This window comes from Dermacentor albipictus, chromosome 1, assembly GCF_038994185.2.
Source record: "Dermacentor albipictus isolate Rhodes 1998 colony chromosome 1, USDA_Dalb.pri_finalv2, whole genome shotgun sequence".
NCBI classification, from domain to species: domain Eukaryota; kingdom Metazoa; phylum Arthropoda; class Arachnida; order Ixodida; family Ixodidae; genus Dermacentor; species Dermacentor albipictus.
In genome coordinates, this window is record NC_091821.1 from 473,256,189 (window position 1) to 473,276,443 (window position 20,255).

General features: G+C 47.8%; 1 protein-coding gene across 3 annotated transcripts in view; it reads right to left on the reverse strand.

Moving 5' to 3' along the window:
- LOC135908902 (uncharacterized) overlaps window positions 1-20,255 on the reverse strand; it is a 636,710-nt gene that overhangs the window by 363,197 nt on the left and 253,258 nt on the right. The window contains exon 2 of one of the 3 annotated variants that reach the window (XM_070532481.1): window positions 15,171-15,216. The exons of the other annotated variants lie outside the window; for them this stretch is intronic. The gene's annotated coding sequence lies outside the window, so the exon portion shown is untranslated. The remainder of the gene's footprint in view (window positions 1-15,170; window positions 15,217-20,255) is intronic. 3 annotated transcript variants of the gene reach the window in all.

Consider the following 20,255-nt stretch of genomic DNA (forward strand, 5'->3'; position numbering starts at 1 on the left):
TTCTGTAGTGGTAACAGCGTAACAGTGCTGCGTGGATTGCCAACCGCAACTGCTTTCGTCATCGAGCGATAGAAAACCAGCTTTAAAGTGGCTCCGGTTTCTAATTACCGTTTCAAGCGGCCAACGTGCCGCTAATTCCTTTCGCGCATGACTGCTTATTGCAGCGTCATCGTCAGAAATGAGCCACGAGATAGCTATACCTTAGAGCTTCCTGCAACAAATATACTGCATGAAACTCTACGAGCGATGCTACATCAAGCTAAGCATGTGTAGTTTTCTCTCTCTCTCGCTCCCCTCCGAACCGAAAACAAAGCTAACGCGGTCATTTCGTTTTTCCCGAGCAGCATGCGAAATGGAGCACGCATCTGTTAAGCGTTAATACCCGATACGCAGCGGGAGAAGGAAATAAAGAGGGACGCGAGCGTGCCAGCTAACAGACACGTAGCCATAGTGTATCGCCAGAACCATCGGGAACTCGAAGCAAAGCGCACGCATGCAAGCGAAAAAAAAAATACTAATAAAAAATTAATGCCGAAAGAAAAGCGCTCCCACTAATGCATCGTGCACCCCGTAGCGAGAATTAATCTCGACAGCTTTTGAGATAATCTCCGCCCTGCTGCCGCGCCCTTATGTTCCCGGTCGCTTCGCTGCCCGGACGCCTTCCTTCACAGATACTTATTTCTTTTATCTATCTTCTTTATTTGCTCCTCCTTGGTCTTGCGTTAGGGTTTCCGCGAACGGGACGATATAGCGGTATTTTCGGAACAGCTTGAAAAGGCCATTTCTTTAATCTAGGAAAGGAAGTTATGACGACAGACCGCTCTTACGTGTCCTTTTATTTTATTTTTTTTCGTGTGTCAATTTCTTCTCCGGTAAATTTCTTCTCCGGTAAATGTCACACTGCGGCCCTCGTGCCGCAGTGTGACATCCCCGAACGCGTAGAAACAAATCGAAATGAAGAAGAACATGTTGCGAGGAAGCTGAGGTCTCGGTAAATCTTGTATGCGAAAACAGAAAGAAACGACACTTTTATATCGCCAGAAAGCTGCGAAGGCGGAATTTACATTATTCAATAAACGTCGTGCTACAAGCGATAAAACTAAGAGTGAGCGCTGAAAGATGTCTACCAGTCCATGAAAAAGGAAAAAAGAAAAGAAAAAGAAATCACACATCTATAAAAGAAATTGAGCTTTTAGTATTCGAGGACACGTTCAACCGCTTGTAATGTAATATCGGGCCACACTGACAACGTTTACATTCTTTAAGAGGAGCATGCACTAAAAAACTGCACGTCGTGCTGGGGCCGTACCGACTAAAGTCATTTGCATATCAATCTGCCTCGTGTTACGCTTTTGTTGAGCTAGGGGTGCTTGGCTGTCTGCAATGAGTGATAAAGGTAGCGATGAACGCTAGAAAAGAAAATGTCGTACGTGGGGTTCTAATGACGACAGTCGAAGTACTAATCCCTATTCATTAGTAAACTTGTTTCTTATCTTGATTTGAAGCGTGCCCAACGGGATATGGTGGCTACGCACGAAAATACCTTCACAGATGTCTATAGGGAGACGCTTCGCTCGTTCTTGCTAGAAGAAGCGCGCTCTAATTTCGCCTTAGGACAACTGCTAAGCAAATATATATATATATATATATATATATATATATATATATATATATATATATATATATATATATATAGAGAGAGAGAGAGAGAGAGAGAGAAATATTGATTCTTACGTGCCAAAATCGCGATCTGATAATTAGGCACGCCGTAGTGGGGGACTGCAGAAATCTGGACCAGCTGGGATTCGTTAACGTTCATCTAAACATAAGTACACAGTTGTTTTCGCATTTGGCTTCCGTCGAAATGCGGCCGCCATGGCCGGAATTCGATCCCGCCCACTGCGGGTAGGACCAACTGCTGGGGATGCTAGGTCGCCATCACTCGCAAGCGGCATGGCCACCCCTAACCAGGTCAAATGCGAGCTCCCTGCAACTTGTAGCCAGGATATTCGAAAAACGGCAGCCACCGCTAGGTGACGCTGGCGCAGTCCGCAGCCGGCCGCTTTAGGCAACTGCGATCAACACCATATGCGTTACATATACAGCAAACTTAGCTGTGCGTGTGCGGAGACGGCCCGAAGATGGCGCTGTCACGGCCGCGATTTCTCGGAGCCGACTGTTGTGCAGTTGTTGAACTCGGCGTTGACAGCGATTCGTCAAGGGTTTGAAGGCTTCGGAAGCTCCAAGACGACCACCTGCAAGGTGGCTATGGTCGACGTCGCGCAAGATGTTGGCGATACTATTCCAGAGGCATGTTGAGCAGCTCAAACAACGTGGCATTCAACGAATGGAGGCAGCGGTTAGCTGCTCGTGCAATTTCACAACCTCGTATTCGCCCAGATCCGTCCCGCCGCGCCACAATACGCAGTCTGTGAACAGTGCCCGAATGAATTCCGTGCAGTCCGTGCGGCATTCGATAACAAAATAAAATAAAAAGTAAGCCACTGCCATGCCTGCGAAGGCCGCCACAGGGAATGCCTGGGGTGAGCGGTCTTCATTTGTCACAGTTGTGATAGTCGGCTAGTTGCAGTGGCGAGCAAGCTGGAGGCGGGTCTGATTAACGGGAAGAAAGCAAGTGCGCCGTCATTTAATGCACTTCTTCGCAACTTCACCACCATTTCCACGCCATGCGCAGTCTCGAAGCATTCTCTAGCCATAGCCGATGCGTGCAGGTGAAAGCAGATTTGGAAAACTATCGTGTACAGTACTTTGAGTCCAGGTTGAAGGACTGGTGGCTGTCATAATTAATCCGAAGCACTCCACCAGAGCGTCACTGGCAGTTTCTGCGATGCTTTTGGATTCTACGCTGCATCGATCTCACCCATTCATTTTTTATATTAACGGACAAAACGCTTCCGTGGTAATATTTACCGGGTAATACAAAGTCCGATTTTTTTTTTTCGTTCAAGGACAACATGGAGCCCGAAATAATTGGTAGGCTCCGAAAAACGAAAGGAAAGCAGCATCCTTCTAAACGCGACGCATCCCGCGGCCTTTCTGCGACGCCTCCTTTCCATCACCTTACTGCGCTACTCTCTCGCCCCCACACCCTTCACTTCCCTTCACACCGCCCCTGAATCGCTCTTTCGCAGCGTGGTGCACACTTTGCTCGTCTTTTTCCTTCCTTGCTTTCTTTCTATCGCGCGGTTGCGCTACCTCGGTTGGGCCGAGACCAACCACTGCGGCACCGGACGGCCCGTCGGTGATCCGATCTAGGGGTCGCCGTAACCAAATTTCCGTTCAATATGCGTGAGCTCCCACTTTCGATTGCGCCGAGCCGACGCAGCAGCTCTGGCCGCCTTACCTCGCCGTCTCCAGCCTGCAGGTTCCCAGGCGCGGCCAGCGAACCGAGCGCGCCTTCGCCGCTGCGCCAGGAACGAGCGGTCGGTCGAGAAGGCCCTTCGTGGAGGGGTACACACGCACGCACGCACACAGCACGTCGACGACGTCGGCGGCAAATTGCCTAAGAGAATCACGTTTCCCCGGCGTCCGCGCTTCCATCCGCGCGAGAGAGCGAGCGTAACGAAGTGAGAATAACGCCCGTAACGGCGCCGGCGGTCGGCCGCACACGCACACACACGGCCCGGGCCGAGTTGCCGCCGCCGTGCCCGATTCGATACGCGGCGGAACGCGTCTGCGCACTTCACGACGTCGTCTTCCAACCCGCCCTCTTTCCTCCGATTGACTCTCGCCATCTCGTCCGCGATCTCTCTCTTGCTCTCTCTCTGAACACACCAGCGAGCCGAAATGAAAGAAAGAAAAAAAATATGAAAAAGAAAAGGAGGAGGTTGTTCACGTGAGTTAGGAGTGCCTGACCCCTCCCCGACTTTTCACGACGACGCTCTCTTTTTTTCGAAGGTTCTTCACTCGAACCAATAACGGGAGCCTACAGAAACCGCCGCAAGAATGGCCCGTTGTTACTGCGATAAAAACATCCAGCGGCATAAACGATGGTCCCGGGCTGAGGCCTCCCACGCAAGTCGCCCCCTCGTGGTCCCTTTACACGAGTCTGGACATTTCGCATACCGATGCATTCCTCCACCTCCAATTTCAGAACCAGCTTTACGTCCACTGACGCGATGTGTACGATCCAAATCAAAGATGTGTTGGTTCCGAATCTTAAGGCCATTCGGACGCAGAGATGGCGGTCACCCGCCATAGTGGCTCAGCCGCCATGCTATGACCCTGCTAGGCACGATCTCGAGGGATCAAATCCCGGCCGCGGCGGTGGCATTTAGATGGGGACGAAATGTAAAAACACCCATGTCTCCTCCTGCATAGGGGGCGCGTTAAAGATCGTCTGGTGGTCAAAATTAAATGTCGGAACCGCCCCAACGGCATGCCTCATAATCAGATCGTAGTATTTAGACGTAAAAACTCCAGAATTCAATACAAGATGCCGGGCACTTGTGATGACGAAACATACGATAACTAAGACGCTAGTGAATGATTACAAATAGAAAGCTTCTTGCTTTCTGTTCATTGATTCGCACAAACTGGTTCATGACAACTGCCTGGCCGGAGTTGGCACCTTGGAAAAAGCGTGCGTCATTATCAGGGCTAAGCGCCGTTCTTTCTTATGTAGCGCACCGCATTAAAACAGGTTTTTGATATCCAAGCCCATACGAATGAATGCCAAAAACGTTTATCATTTTAACATTTCATAACGAGGGAGATAGTACCCAAGACGCAGACCACTGGCAAATAATTCTTCCGAACGAAAAACGTTGTGAGGTCGGCATTGTTTTCCCGCAACTTGCCTCTGGTAGGATCGTTTTTCAAGACAGTAGGCACTGCAGATTGAGTAATGGCCAGGCGCAAGGACCGAAGCGGATTGCATAAGAAGCCATGCTTAGGCAAGAGTGTACCGCCATGCACTGTGGTCTCCTAAAGCAAGCCACACGTTTCGCAAGCGGCCTCAGCTCGGTGTGACACACGATGTCGCCGCTGTGATCGTAGCCTCTTCGGTAGAGCACAGATCCAAGCATTCAGTCTTCCTGGCGTTAACTGATCGCTCGAGAATCGTTGCAGAACTTCCGTAGTTCGCTTCGGTACGCTTGATGACTAGTCAGTAGTTGCATTTCGCAAAACATTGCTAAGTATCGGGAAGATCGCTGAAAGTGGTGGGATGGGTGATACCGAAGTGAACGTTCAATTGTAGCGAATATATATATATATATATATATATATATATATATATATATATATATATATATATATATATATATATATATATATATATATATATATCAGAGAGATTAGATGACAAGGCTTCTTATTCTTATATTTTTGCAATCTGCTTCATGCAGCTTGTAGCCGCGAAATCTTTAGCTTACGACACGACACGCGACATGTCCACCGAGCAATCGGCGATATAGCAACTTGCAAGATCAAAATAAACTGCAGTACACATATACCGTACCGCACTGCACCTGTGGGGAGAAAAGGAGTTCCGACGGCTACTCAATAAGCCCTCTGACATGCAAATCGTTCTTTAATAGCTCGCCACATGCTTACCCGTTCTGCTCTAACGACAGCTCTGTGGACCAGCTCGCATCATCCAATCTTCCTGGTGAAACCAAAACGAATCCACGAAAGCGACACAGATACCAAGAACAAGAAAGGTCAAACGCCAGTCAATGACAGAAAAAATACTAAAGAGGAAAGTCGACGTAAGCGCTGGACATTTGTTGCGGTCGGCGAGCACGGCTGCGCAAGCAGACAGAGCCCGCGACGTAGTACGCTCTTCCACAATCGAGTTAGGCCTATAGCCTAAGAGCGCGGCGGGCGCTTTAGGCCTCTAGCACGCCGGTGCGATTCCCCGAAAAGAAAGCAGTCCAAAAAGACACTAACTTCAGAAGCGACCGCTAGAGAGAGTTCGAAAGGGAGGCCATCATACGATTGCCAGCGCTGTCAGAAAGGAGGAAGTACAATATCGACAAAAATGAAAGAAGACAGAAGGGGTTGCTCCACAGCAGACGACAAACAAAGAAGGAAGGAACGAATCCAAGTAGCAGACGACCGCGGATCGGTGAACGCCAATGGGGCGTCAGCGCAGCGGCGTTCCGTATATAAGACTGCCATGAAGACCGATTTGGCCGATGGTTTGCTGCGGCCGGCATTTTTCGGCGTACCCGTCCAATTGGCCGAAGAAGTCCAGAGATCAATCCCCAGTGATTCTTCAGCGACGAATGATCATAGCCGCGAGGCAGGGAAAACAAAAGGAGAAAAAAAGGAACACGGCCGTGCTGGAAAGGCTCGTCTCTTTTTCAGGGCGGTTGTGAGCCACCATGCGATGTGAAGCTCATCATCCTTTCGCCCTCAATTACGTACCACCACTGGTCTCTTGGCGACCCAGTCATTACTGCGCGAAAGTTCTCCCGAAAAATTCGCACTCTCTCTGTGCTTGCGTATAGCTTCTTCAAAGCTGTGTAGTGAGCATTGAAGAGATGCAATACGACGCTATTGTCACTGATTGTGCGTGCTTGACTCTCAACACAGCTGTAACGAGGGCCTAGAAAACGTATTCGCACGCGGTGAAGAAATCGGCTGAGTCAAATGTACTCATGTCATGAACACCTGATGCAAACTTTAGGCGCGTAACAACAACAACAACAAAAATGAATGACCTCCCAGGCATTCCGTACAGATGGTTCCAGCGAAGCTGAAACGTGCGGCTCCGTTGCTTATCACTGCCCAGGTTAATCCCTATGGTTCATTAAACGATGGCTCGGTAGGCTGCCAGTTCCTCGGTACGCAGTTGCTGCTTGCGCTCGGCTGCACGAGCCTGTTCTTGTGCCCAAGCTGTAGAATCAGCACGGCGTAGACGAGCTCGTTCCCGGTTCTGCTTGCAGCGTTGCTGATCGAAAGCTGCCTGCTCCTCAGGAGTACGTATGACGCGTGGCCTATCCATTTCGAAGCCGGAGAGAAATTGCTGCGCGCGCGCTCGACTGCGACGGGAGAGACACGACGTCACTACTGGCGCAGCCAATCACGCGCCTCTCTTTCTCTTTCTTTTTTCGCGCATGGGCATGGGGTTTCGCCGGCGGAGTTTTCGGCGCACAGACGACAGATAGACGGACGAATCGGCTAGCCACATACAGTTTTGCTGTAAAACAGCTACCCTAGAATTTTGCAAAAAAGTCGCTGGTCATCACGTGCGGTTTCTTGAAACATTGTCGTCCTTCGTTTAGTGAGTTGACGCAAACCAGTATCAAACGGCTCATTGGGGGCGTTCCGTTAGATGTCCCGAACAAGCAGAGCACTGAAGAGAACAAGTAGTGGAGGAAACAAAATCTGTCTCAGAAGAGCAAATTGTGCGCCTAGAATTGGTCGAACCCCTTGATCCGCGATAGAGACACAACGAAATAAATAAATAAATAAATAAATACAGAAAGAAAGAAAGAACGCCAACAAACCTGTTCCATCTCTAGCTAAAATCACCTTCTCTATGGGCTTCTGAACAAGCTTCCTATTCTTATTTATATCTGTACTACGGAAAGATTTTCCATTCTATAAGCCGTTCTTTTCAATATCGTGTGCACGAGTAGTATCTTGCGTCATAACGTCATCAATCACTTTTCATTTGCGCGACAACGATGGGAATGTCACACGACTGAGGAAGAACAATTCCTTACTGTCAAAAAAATGGCTCTCGTCATCGAGTCCCAATATAATAATAATAATAATAATAATAATAATAATAATAATAATAATAATAATAATAATAATAATAATAATAATAATAATGTTTATTACATTCATTCACGTCACATTTACATATCCAACCCACATAAGCAGCATTGCTTGTGTGCGAGGTTGGACAGTCGGCAGGTAGTACTGATACGTGTACACAACGGAATAATAAAACACTATATAGAAAAAAAATATTGAAAAATAAAAAAATAAGGATTACGTAGTGTGATATTGAAAAGGCATGCGCATCTATGTATGTAAGGTAGATTTTTTAAAAAAAGATATTGGTAGCAAAGATACCTTCGCAATCAGGTGGGGCTTTCGGAATATGGTGCATAACGTGATGCGCTTGCTTCCTAAGTGAGAAGAAATGAAGGAATTTCGTCGACGACATAAAATCTGCGATCTCGTGCTTAGAAGAGAAAGCACCATACTGACATCTGTCACTACAACGTGACTCTACAATGATGCACTACAACGTGACAATACGATACGATCATGGTAACAAAAGTGATTCCGGTCAAACAGCCCGGCATGCTCTTCTAGACGTGCACAATAGTTCATGGCGCGAAGGAGTGGATTCTGCTGCATGGAAGTCCAGCCGCCTTCTGCCTCTGCTCAAACCAGGTAAATTGACCCAAGACGTGGCGTCTTATCGTCCCATTGCGCTGGCCAGTTATCTAGAAAAGGTGATGGAGAGGATGGTGCTGGCGCGTCTAGAGTGGTTTCTAGAACACTGCAAGTCATACCCTGACGCTATGACAGGCTTGCAACGCGGGCGCTCCTGTGGACAACGTCAAATATCTTGTCTCGTCTGTTCAGCACGAAAAAAAAGCCTAAGGAGACTGTCAGCGACGAAGTTACTGGACGTTAAAGGCGCTTATGACAACGTAATCCGCCGAGCCATCCTCGACGCCTTGGGCGATGTCGGCCTAGGTGGCCTTGTTTTTCTGTGGATATTCAGCTTCTTGAAGGACAGGTAATTTTTTGTGCAAACAGAGGACGGTGCTTCATCACAACACAACACCTACCGGGGCGTACCATAAGGCGGAGTCTTGAGCCCCACTCTATTTAACCTCGTGCTCATCGACCTGGTTCATACCCTTCCGCAATCCGTCCATGTGTGGATCTATGCAGACGATATATGCATTTGGTAATCAAGAGCGACGCGTCCCCAGATGCGGGCCAGACTGCAAAAAGCAGCCACACTAACATCAGGTTATCTTCGAGCACGAGGTCTGGAGGCATCCTCCGAGAAGTACTCTATGGTCGCTTTCCCGCACAAAGCAATGAAACCATATGTTGTCAGAATTAATGGAGAGTCTATTGGCTACGAGAAGACGCACCGCTTTTTAAGAGTGATAATAGATCGAGACCCCTCGTGGAGTCCTAATATTTCCTACCAAAAAAAAAAAAGAACTGGTCAAGATAACCCACGTGCTCAGATTTCTTGCGGGAAAGTCATGGGGTGCATCTGTGAGTGCGATGCTCCAACTTTATAACGCATTATTCTTGGGTCTCCTGCGCTATAGCTTAGCTGTACTGGGTGGGACCGGTAAGACCAACCTCCGTGTCCTCTAGTATGTGCAAGCTCAAGCTCTGCGAATTTGCCTTGGTGTTACCAGATGTGCATCCACGGCAGCAACAACAGCCATTGCGCATGATCACCCCATCAATACGTATGTTCAAGTCCACGCTTTAAGGATGCATATCGGGCACTTCGCCCGACTTCCATCGCATCATCTCGCCTCTCTTCCTGCCGCTCGACCTCGTTCAGCGTTTAGCAGGATTATTGCCGCCAAGCATGGAACTTTACCGTCAAACTTCACGCCTGTAGCACGACCACCTCTACCACTGTGGTGACTCCATCCACTACAGGTTCTTCTTGTTAGTCCCGGCATCAAAAAGAAAACGGAGATGTAATCTTTTGCCCTCAAACAAACAGTGCTTTCCTTCCTACATGACAAGCACAAAGAAGCCATCCACGTTTACACGGACGGTTCTGTCTCCTCTAAACATTCAGCTGGAGCAGTGGTAATTCCCGCAGAGTCTGCCACCATCAAATTCAAAACGTTTCACATTACATCATCGACGGCTGCAGAACTCGCAGCTATCCGTGCTGCTCTGGCATTTATTGGTCACAAAGCATCACATTCATGGTCCATCTTACGTGACTCGAAGGCAGCTATCCAGTGTCTGATGTCCCCTTTCAACCACGGACCTAATGTGCAACAAGTCACAGACATCCGACTACTCCACCATCATGCTATCGACAAGGGGCACAACATCATCTACCAATGGATACCAGGTCATTGCGGAATTTTGGGAAATCACAGTGCGGATGATGCGGCCCGATCGGCCCACGATGGTGCCCATATTTACCAATACCACTGTCAAGAACAGATGCAGCCACAAGTCTTCGATCCCTCGTGGAACACCTGGAATATCTGTGGAACACCAATGAATTCACGAACGCACGTCTCCACAGATTGGATCCACGTCTGCAACTCCACCTGCCACCAGGGTTACTACGAGCAGAAGCAACACTTCTGTGCCGGCTCGGCGGGGCATTCACGAACTCCTATTTCTTCCGCATTGGAATGGCCGACAGCCCTAGTTTTCGACACCTGCGGCTACGAGGAGATAATCGAGCACCTCCTTTGTGACTGTCCACGTTACAATGTGCCAAGAAAAGTGCTCGTGACCACGCTCGAAAAACTCCACAATCGCCCCTTCACAGAGGAAAAAGTTCTAGGACACTGGTCCAGACGGGATTAGGCACTCAAGGAACGAAATGCTGCCGCCGTGGCCGGCATTCGATCCCGCGACCTCGTGCTTAGCAGCCCAGCAACATAGCCACTAAGCAACCAGGGTGGGTTGGGATTTTTTTTATTTTATGATAACATTAAGTATTTAGTTTACGGCAGTAAGGAAGGAAAAAAATGTTTTTCAGGCTGGTTTACAATGGCACATACATAAAATATTGTTCAGTATTACATGTCCGGACAACTGAGGCGCTTGTAATAGATAAGCAACACGGTTGTGTTATAAATCCAAACCAATTTGTACATAATAATAATAATAATAATAATAATAATAATAATAATAATAATAATAATAATAATAATAATAATAATAATAATAATAATCAGCAGCCTATTTTTATGTTATTCAATTACTCTTGTATTGCGCAGCTGATTCCAATATGAGCCTGCAAATTTCTTAGTTTGATCACCCCACCTAGTTTTCTGTTGTCCTCGATTGCGCTTCCCTTCCCTTCGCACCCATACTATAACTCTAATGGTCCAGCGGTTATCTGCACTACGCATTAGAGGGCTTGCCCAGCATCATTTTTGCTGTTTCAATGTCAAGTAGAATACCATCTATCCCCGTTCGCTCAGTGATACACACCGCTATCTCCCCCTCTCTTAGCGTTACGCCTACCATGTTTCATCCCAACGCTATTTGCGTTGTCCTTAACTTGTTGTTAACGCCAAAGGGTCTGTCCCATATGTTAGCAACAGTAGAATGCAATGATCATACACTTTTCTTTTCAACAAGAGAGATTAGCTGTCAGTAATGATTTGGTAATCCAGTAAACTATACCAGATACCAGTACCAGATACCAGTAAACTATCGCAGGAGACGAAAGATCTGATCAAGAAACGCCAATGTATGAAAGCCTCTAACGCTACAGCTAGAATAGAACTGGCAGAACTTTCTAAGTTAATCAACAAGCGTAAGACAGCTGACATAAGGAAGTATAATATGGATAGAATTGAACATGCTCTCAGGAACGGAGGAAGCCTAAAAACAGTGAAGAAGAAACTAGGAATTGGCAAGAATCAGATGTATGCGTTAAGAGACAAAGCTGGCAATATCATTACTAATATGGATGAGATAGTACAAGTGGCTGAGGAGTTCTATACAGATTTGTACAGTACCGCCACCCACGACAATAATGGAAGAGAAAATAGTCTAGAGGAATTCGAAATCCCACAGGTAACGCCGGAAGAAGTAAAGAAAGCCTTGGGAGATATGCAAAGGGGGAAGGCAGCTGGGGAGGATCAGGTAACAGCAGATTTGTTGAAGGATGGTGGGCAGATTGTTCTAGAGAAACTGGCCACCCTGTATACGCAATGCCTCATAACGTCGAGCGTACCGGAATCTTGGAAAAACGCTAACATAATCCTAATCCATAAGAAAGCGGACGCCAAAGACTTGAAAAATTATAGACCAATCAGCTTACTGTCCGTTGCCTACAAACTATTTACTAAGGTAATCGCAAATAGAATCAGGAACATCTTAGACTTCTGTCAAGCAAAGGACCAGGCAGGATTCCGTAAAGGCTACTCAACAATAGATCATATTCACACTATCAATCAGGTGATAGAGAAATGTGCGGAATATAACCAACCCTTATATATAGCTTTCATTGATTACGAGAAAGCATTTGATTCTGTCGAAACCTCAGCAGTCATGGAGGCATTACGGAATCAGGGTGTAGACGAGCCATACGTAAAAGTACTGGAAGATATCTATAGCGGCTCCACAGCCACTATAGTCCTCCATAAAGAAAGCAACAAAATCCCAATAAAGAAAGGCGTCAGGCAGGGAGATACGATCTCTCCAATGCTATTCACAGCGTGTTTACAGGAGGTATTCAGAGACCTGGATTGGGAAGAAATGGGGATAAAAGTTAATGGAGAATACCTTAGTAACTTGCGATTCGCTGATGATATTGCCTTGCTTAGTAACTCAGGGGACCAACTGCAATGCATGCTCACTGACCTGGAGAGGCAAAGCAGAAGAGTGGGTCTAAAAATTAATCTGCAGAAAACTAAAGTAATGTTTAACAGTCTCGGAAGGGAACAGCAGTTTACAATAGGCAGCGAGGCACTGGAAGTCGTAAAGGAATACATCTACTTAGGGCAGGTAGTGACTGCGGATCCGGATCATGAGACAGAAATAATCAGAAGAATAAGAATGGGCTGGGGTGCGTTTGGCAGGTATTCTCAGATCATGAACAGCAGGTTGCCATTATCCCTCAAGAGAAAAGTGTATAATAGCTGTGTCTTACCAGTACTCACCTACGGGGCAGAAACCTGGAGGCTTACGAAAAGGGTTCTACTCAAGTTGAGGACGACGCAACGAGCTATGGAAAGAAGAATGATAGGTGTAACGTTAAGAGATAAGAAAAGAGCAGATTGGGTGAGGGAACAAACGCGAGTTAATGACATCTTAGTTGAAATCAAGAAAAAGAAATGGGCATGGGCAGGACATGTAATGAGGAGGGAAGATAACCGATGGTCATTAAGGGTTACGGACTGGATTCCAAGGGAAGGGAAGCGTAGCAGGGGACGGCAGAAAGTTAGGTGGGTGGATGAGATTAAGAAGTTTGCAGGGACGACATGGCCACAATTAGTACATGACCGGGGTTGTTGGAGAAATATGGGAGAGGCCTTTGCCCTGCAGTGGGCGTAACCAGGCTGATGATGATGATGATGAATGATTTGGTAATGTCAGCCGTATGCACTCCAACCCGTTTTTATTTTTCTGTAAATTTCCTTCTCTTAGTCAAAGTCGCCTGTGAGTTGCTGATCTATATAAACGTACTCCTGTATACACTCTCGAGGCTGACTGGCGATCATAAATTCTTGTTTCCTTGCCACGCTGTAAACATTACCTTTGTTTTCTGCGTATTCAACCCCACTCATGCACTTTCTCGGTTAAGGTATATAGGCTGCCCAAAACCGAACCACGCTTATTAAATGACTGAAAATTATTTAGAAGAGTTTATCTACCCCGACCATTCGCTCAAGAGCTGGTACCTCTGGGCAAAACCCGCAGCTATACCACAGCAGTCTTCATGCACCACCTTCATCACAGTCGCCGTCGTCGTCGTCATCATCGTCATCATCATCATCATCATCATCATCATCATCATCGTCATACCACCGTCTTCACATGCATCGTTCTGTCTCCCTCGGGAGACCAATAAGTGTTTTCATCTCTTATGTTTTCGAAAGAAACGAATATTAGACAACTTCAAAGTGCGAACTCTAGAATCGAGTACGAGTCCGGTAGCAGGGACTATTTGAATCGTATTCACAACTGCGAATATTCGCTGCACTTCTGCCAAAAACAAAATCTCGTTTATAATAAAAAGAAGAAGAAAAACTCTCCGTTTCAATGCAAGGGTGCTCCTCAGAAAAGCCTGCTTTACAGAGCATACGTACTGGACGCCGAACTAGTTCTTTCCCTGAAAGAACGTTGCCGACGACACAGGGACAACGGAAAGGACGCGTCTAAGAAAAATTACAGATAAGCAAAAAAAAAAGCATCGACGAACGCGAGGTTTCAGTTAATGCCTCTAAAAATATAAAGCGTCAATGTAAAGCAATTCAGAAACGATCGCGACAGGTTGGGCAAAGCAATGACCAGAATGCGTATGCGTTTATTTAGCTCCATATTGTACGTGGATAGCCTGGGCGCGTAGCATGAGAAATAAAGAATAACCGCACAGACATCGTAAGAGCATCGATAAAATGTAAATTACGTAACAGAGCACATAGCTGTAAAATGCGAGAGAGGGGGGCGGGGGAGTCGCGTAGTCAAGGACAACATGCATTATGTTCTTTGGTCGTCGTCGTTTTTGAAACTTTATATATTTCGTTCAAGCCACCGCGCAATATTCTTTAAACAATTGCACAGAAGTTGCGTTTGCAGAAACTTAACATTTCTATTTCGATGCAGAACAACCATTATTACAAGTGTGTGTGGGGAACATCAAGCCCACGTAAGAATTGGAGAGCCCGCGTGCGTTTCAACTAAACGCCGTATAAAATAATTGGAAAGGCATATTTTGTACGAATAATATAGGCAAGCTATAGCACCTGAATAATAAAAAAACGACGTTAACGATACTCCCTAATGCGAACTTTGAGCGCATCTCTGTACTTGTTTTCATTTCGCGTGTCAATGTTTTGTGTTATGATTACATCGGCACACATTCTACATTAGGAATATAACGCTGAGAACAGCGCGCTTACTTTCCACACAGGCGACGCGCGATACTCTGCCGCCATATCGTAGCCATCGTCGCCTGTCTCGCGCGGCACTGCACTTTTATTCTCACGCTTTCGTTCCACCGACGACGAGAGCGGCTCTTCGTCGCGGAGAAATCGTGTCACGAGTGTCAGCGACGACAACACGCAGGGGAGCATCACATCGCACGTTACTCGTAGCCGCTCGCCATCGCCCCTTGCAGAGGCAGTGACCTCCGTCACACACACACACACACACTGGTACTGCGGGCGAGCGCAACACTGCCCACCTCACGATGGGTATGACGCCGACGCACAATGCAGGAGCGGACGCCTAAGAGCTGTACTGTAGAAAAGAGAAAAGCTTACCAGGGTTGTTTGCGAGCAAATCAACGACCATGACAGCGTCACTCACCTGGAAAACACAAGAAAGAAAGAAAGAAAATCAGACGCGTTAGTGAAGCAATCAAATAGCAAAAGCAAAGAAAATGTTAGCCCAATTATAATGAAAAACATATCTAAACTGGTACCATCGGGCTATCCGTGAAATAATTAACAGCGAAGTCTATTTCGTGCGCGCAAAATCGCATCTGCACAATAAAGGTGTATTGAGAAATCGTCGGAAGCACAGAGAACGACCACACTGGCACAATTATTAAATCAAAGGTCTTGTTTATATAATGGGACAAATAAAGTAAAAGCAAATAAGCAGAAGAAAATCAAGTGCCCGCTTTCTTGTTCACTCTACAAGGTGATAATCGTCAAGTTTTATGCAATTTTTATAAATAGCCTGTTGCACATAATACAATTCTAGTCCTTGAGCCCGATTATTCAGAGAGGTGAACATTACTTGCACGAAAAATCGAAACACATATTCAACATATTAACCGAAGCCCACTAATTATCTTTTGAATTAATTACCTTACGGCACATATCCTAATTTACGAATTGTAGCCGATGAGTTTGTATGGCGTATCCACGTGGAATTAATTTCCAGAATGACGCCAGTCTTGAGATATTTGCCATCAAATTTTCAATAAGAATGCAATGCTGTTTCACTTACTTTAACCAAATGCACTTTCATGCACTGAAGCACCAAAGTAACTGAAACGCTCATATATTTTGACCCACACATTCGCAAACAATATCTCGCAACTGGTGTCATCCTCGAAATTCATTTGACGTGGTTACGTGTCGCATGCTCACCTGCTAGAATTCGTAAATTGCAACATGTCCTGTAACGCAATTAAGAAGTTTATTAGTGAATTCTCGTTGATGAGTTCAATATTTGTTTCCATTTCTCGTGCTGGTAATGTCCGCCTCTTCGGATTGTCCAGCTCAAGGACAATAATTCATAATACAAAAACGATCACCCCGTATATTAACTGTACTTTTAAAGTCATCCGCTGTGCAAAGACCAGCTCTTTCAGCTGCACTTCTCCATACGCCCAACTGGACAATGCGGGAAACGCAGTCGTACTGAAAGGCTACCTGGGTCTAACTTGCTCACTCGTTCATTTTATCCGAGCGCGACGTGCGAGTAATTTCAACGAGGACAAAAGCAAAGCGGAGACAAGGAGAAGCGCCAGGCTAACGAGCGACAACCAGAGAGAAGCCAGCCGAGGCGGTAATCAAGTACCTCCCCTTCCTCGTTATCCGCATCCAGGAACAGCGCGTTGTCTTAGTAGAGCGCGCCACGAACGTTGAGAGAGCCACGGCCGACGATGCAAAGAGGAGCCGAAGAAGAACACGCGGAACGCGGTGTGTGTGTGCCGTCGGCGAAGCAAGAATGGCGAAGGGCTAAGGCAGAACACCAGCTGAACACAAAGGGAGTCGCTAAGAAATTTTCGGCTTTTGTTTAATACGCCGTTTCGACAGTTCTCCGGCGTAGCACCAGGTCGTAGGGAAAAACAAAACCGTACAGATATCCAGGTTCAAGTGGAAACGAGCGGCTAGGTTCTGCAGACCTGCTCGCTGAATACAGCGCCGTCGACGGCGAGGGTGTAAGCGAATAATCAGGTGACGGCTGAAGAGTCGCTGCAGGGGCGACAGGAAGGGAACGTCAACACTCGAGGCGCCCCCAGTGCGCCCCCCACCCCCTGCCCCCTCAAACACACCCTTGTTACCCGCCGGCACGTCGGAAGCTGTTAAGTTCTATTTAGTACTTTACCTCTTATCAACAGTTTGACGCAGAGAGCCAGAAGATAAAGACAAGAAAACTGCCGAAATTAAAGGCGAGACGCCTGATTTAACTCCTAGTCTTTCACGCCTACCTCTTACTTCAAGTTGTGTTCTTTTCTTTTCAGCGACAGAGCTCCCTTTTGTTCTTTAAAAACATGGTTAGGGGTGGTCCTCTTTATAGAGTTGGTTCCGGAGGCAAGCACACACGGGGAGGCGAGGAGCGAGTTTAACGAGACGTGATCAACGCAGGGTAATGAGGCCTCTCGCTCGCTGCCGGCGTACGCTCAAGAACAAAAGCAAGATGCGGAGGAGAGCGCGAGCAAAACAACCCGGTTCGCCGTCGTCGTCGCTTGAGACCCGCCTCAAAGACGGCCGGGAATGGGGAGCAAGGAGAAGCGGGACTAAGCGGAAGCAAGAAAGAGAAAAAAAGAAGGAGATGGAGAAGAGGAATTGACTACGCGGTGGGGACCTAACCAACGCGTAATAAAAGGGCGGCCGCGCGACGCCAGATGCGCCGAGCGGGCACAGAAGAGCGGCCTCGCGTTTTCCTCTTCTGCTTCGCGTACCTCTTTTGGGGAGAGGCAAACAAACGCAGACAGAGCGCTCCCTCCGGGACCACTTGGTGGCCTGGCCGCAATTTTCTTCACTGCGCCAGGTTCCTTTTTTTCTCGTTCTTTTTCATTTCTTCTCCCGAAGTCTTTCTTACCCCTTTCATTGCACTATTCTTCTGAAGTCATTTGGTTTCAGCGGCCCACTTATCGGACTCTAACGGTTCAACTGCCTCCTCTAACCCTGTCGTCTGAACTGCCGGGAGGCGGCACTGCAATTAGCAACGGACGCGCAGGTCCGAAAGGAAAAAAAAAAGAGATAAGGAATAAAAAAAAACAGGAAAAGCTAGAGGTGCGGTTACAGCCTCCCCCCCCCCCCCCCCCACACACACACACACACCCAGCAAAGAAAAATAATCAGAGGAGCTGCCAAGGTGGCACATGAACTGTTACGAAAACAGGTGCGCGCGAGCCAGAACCAAGGAGTAAGCCTTGGAGACGAAGTAGAGCGGTGTCGGAGGCAATCAATTTACTCGGAGGCGTTGATTGGTGGAGCCGGGCCCCCGTTGGCACTACGTAATATGACATAAAAGCGCATGCAAGCAAATTAACTGGACGGGAAAACTAACGCCGAAGGGGTCGCTCGCGTTGCTGTCTTCTGCGCCGTTCTTGTAAGTAGGTGGCTGTCTGCAAGTAGATATTGAGGTAACCAAAATATCTCGCTTTCTCCGCCAGTCGATCCCCTCCTCCACCCCCTTTCCTAAAAGAAAATGCTGTCATTTCATTTTTCGGCCAGTCCGACATTATACCGCACAGTCACGAGTATTTCGCTCCTTGAGAAGTAGGCAAGAACTCGTAAACTCGTAACCGTTTAACTTGAACTCGCAAACTCGTTTGCAATGCCGCCCTGCCCGCACAGAAGTGCCCGCATTAATCTGCGGCATGGGCCGTAGTCCATTGCTGCCAATCTCATGGCAATGCTCACAAGTGCAACTCCGCATCAATAGCGACGGTGTTGTTTCTTTTCCAGACGCAGATTCCACAGATTAGTTTCGCTGCGCGCGTTTTTTTCAGTGCAAGTATATTCGCCGTTTCACTGTGCAGCGGCGAATGCACCTCAAGTTCGCCATTCTTTGCTTTGCACCCGGTGCATCGTTGGCGTTCGGTAAGTTGTGGTTCCTCATCGTGAACCGCGTTTGCATCTCATTGCCCTCGCTGCATTTCTCCGACGGACGACGTCAGGCTAAGGGGCCCAACCAACTGGAAGTCGCACTCTCTTCAACGCAAAGCGCGCACTGAAAACAATAGCCGCTGTTACGCAGAGTCCGTTTCGTTACCCTAGATCGGGCCACGCGAGTACTCCGGCCGCGCTCATTCTAACCCTTTGCTTAATGCCCGTGGTCGCTTTATCTCCTACGTTGCCGCAGCTGTCTCGTTCGCTTCTCCGTCGCTCCTTCGCCCCGAGGGAGCGACGATGCGGCGCCCTTAAACAACCGCCCACTAAACCCGCAAACACCGCCGCCCCGCAGCACCCGCATAAATTTCGCTCCTCCGGCTACAGAGAGCGTAACAATTGCCGCCGCCGACGCAGCGCCTGCTGGCAACGAGAAAAGGAAGTGGCGGCGCGCTCGAGCTAATGAATTTCGAAAGTCCCGTCCCTCTCTTTCTTCCACAGAAAGAAAACGTTAGCTACCGCTCTTCGACGAACTACAGCCGCAGGAAGCCAGTCGGCAAGCGAGACAGACGAGGCGAGGACAAAAGAAGAGACTGCGCGGGAGAGCTCGCTGCGACATACCAGATGTCTCAGGAGGGAAGGCGCCCAGTAATATACACTCGGCGGGCAAGCGTACGGATCGACGGAAGGATGAATAAAGCTGCGAATAAAGCAACGGTCAAAAACAAGCGATCCTACTCTCAGCATCTGTGCGGTTGCCTCGTGAAAGAAAGAAAGAAAGAAAGAAGGAAAGAAAGAAAGAAAGAAAGAAAGAAAGAAAGAAAGAAAGAAAGAAAGAAAGAAAAAGAAAGAAAGAAAGAACCATGAGGAGAGGCATTCATGTGTATACGAGGTGAAAAAAACCGTGGCAAAAGAGCGAAATAAGAATCTCTACGAGAGGAGATAGAGGTGGCGGCACCGAGCTAGAAGCTGCCGCCGAGGAACGCCAACAAAAGCGGCATAAATTCTCCCAACCTCTCGCGTAACCTCGTGGCCGCTCCTTCCCTTCGCGCGTGCCATCGCGGGTGTTTACGGGGGGCCCCCATCAGAGCCGTCGGCTTCGTTCCAGAAATCCTTCGAGCAACGAAAGGGCGCCGAAAATAAATAAAGTGAAACAAAACATCGGCAACCGCGGCAATGAACGCTGCAGCGGCGGCGGCAATATGGCCGCACGGGCGAAAGCGTCGTCGTCGTCTGCTTCACGCCTTGCGCCGAGCAGACGAAGAGGAACACAGTAAAGACAGCGGCGGCGGCGGCGGCGGCGAAGTGACGTTCATCCGGGCGCATAAATTTGCCGAACATTCCTGGGAACAAGAGACCAACGAAGAAAGGAAAGAAAGAGAAAGGAAAGAATACGCCAAGCGGATTCAAGAAGGCCGCAGCGAAAGAAGAAATAAATAAGTAAATGTGCGAGGAAGGGGCGAAAGTGGAGGAGGTGGATGGGAGGGAGCGCTTTCTTCTTCGAAACAGGTTGTTCGCGGCGATGGTCCAAGCCGAGTTGTTTCTGCGGGC